This window comes from Procambarus clarkii, chromosome 44, assembly GCF_040958095.1.
Source record: "Procambarus clarkii isolate CNS0578487 chromosome 44, FALCON_Pclarkii_2.0, whole genome shotgun sequence".
Taxonomy (NCBI): domain Eukaryota; kingdom Metazoa; phylum Arthropoda; class Malacostraca; order Decapoda; family Cambaridae; genus Procambarus; species Procambarus clarkii.
Genome location: NC_091193.1, coordinates 22,344,311 through 22,346,166, shown reverse-complemented (window position 1 = coordinate 22,346,166; position 1,856 = coordinate 22,344,311).

The window sequence follows — 1,856 nt, the reverse complement described above, 5'->3', positions numbered from 1 at the left end:
AGTAGCCTGGTGCCACTTAGGGAATGTAACCCTTGAGAAGTAGCCTGGTGCCACTTAGGGAATGTAACCCTTGAGAAGTAGCCTGGTGCCACTTAGGGAATGTAACCCTTGAGAAGTAGCCTGGTGCCACTTAGGGAATGTAACCCTTGAGAAGTAGCCTGGTGTCACTTAGGGAATGTAACCCTTGAGAAGTAGCCTGGTGCCACTTAGGGAATGTAACCCTTGAGAAGTAGCCTGGTGCCACTTAGGGAATGTAAACCTTGAGAAGTAGCCTGGTGCCACTTAGGGAATGTAAACCTTGAGAAGTAGCCTGGTGCCACAGAGTACTTGCGTCACCCACCAGAGTGCGGTCTCCCGTCTCACAAACCAAGTGCTGCGTCAGGCCAAAGATGAAAGGTGTTCTTATTCTTAAAGTGAAGTTGATACTGACTTTTAGTAAATTTTGTTTGCAAGCTGTAAACTTTGCTAATGTAGTGTGTGTGTGAAGATATTTTTCTTAACAAGTATCTTATCAAGTGTCGATAATTTGTATTTGTAATACTGTATTATTATTATTATTATTATTATTGAGTAACTTACTACAATACCGTACTGTTTGAATAAAGGTGAAGGACAGACCCATACATGTGTAAGTGTATTAAACCAAATTTCCGGATGAAACCTTCATACTTTATCAAGGTGCTGTTAAATACTGTTCATCACCATGATAAAGGATAAAAGTTTCATCCGAAAATCTGGCCTAATAATATAATACACTTACACATGTACTGGGTCTTTCATTCATCTTCATTAATATTATGATTTTGATTATTATTATTAAATTGTTTGCCCAATATTGTACTTCTCTGGTGGATCGTCGGTAGATGTGTGTTAATTTTTGTGATCAAATATTTTCCATGTGTCGAGAGTCAGGGAACCTTAAAACCACAAAAAAACACAAATTTCTAGTGCAACTTTGACGACAGGAAAGCATCCTATATAAAGGATGGTTTGCTCATCATATCTTCAGCCACGTTACTGAGACTCATCGTCTGCATCCTGTGGTAAAACCACGAAAATTGGTAAAGTTGACAAAAATATTTTAGAAAAGAAGAAACTCGGTTGGCCTCGAGGAGTAACTGATGATGATGGTGGAGGTGGTGTTGTCTCCCGGAGAAGGGAACTACCAGCTCATCATTGCAAGCCATTACGGCGAGAAGATGGACACCTGCGGTACATATACACAATTAATAAAGACTAAACATCTGCAAAAAGAAACTACAGGAATTGACTGTTACTTCTAACCCTCCCACACACTACAACCCTCCCTCACATTATAATTCTCCCATACACACAGTGAATATTGCTTGTATGGTTACAATGGTGCCCCATACACACAGTGGGTGGTGGTTGTAGGTTTACAGAGGCGCCCCATACACACAGATACAGTGGGTGGTGGTGTGAGGGGCCACAGCCACAAAGGACGCAGAAACAAATTCCCAGTGTTTGTTAAGCTAGGCCAGCTAGTGATAACATCAGCTGGCCAAATGTTTGATTACATCAGCTGGCCAAATGTTTTATACATCAGCTGGCCAAATGTTTTATACATCAGCTGGCCAAATGTTTTATACATCAGCTGGCCAAATGTTTTATACATCAGCTGGCCAAATGTTTGTTTACAGAGTACAACATTCCTAGCACGAAGCAAAGAAAGAGTTAATGAGCTTCAACAATAATTACCAAAGTGATGAATGAGCTCGGGAAAGATACTCATCTGGGGACTCCCAGGTACGTATAAACCAAAAGCATTACTTATAATATATAGAAATCTGCTTATCTTATTGTACGTTACACAGAGACGCGGCTCTTCAAGCTTA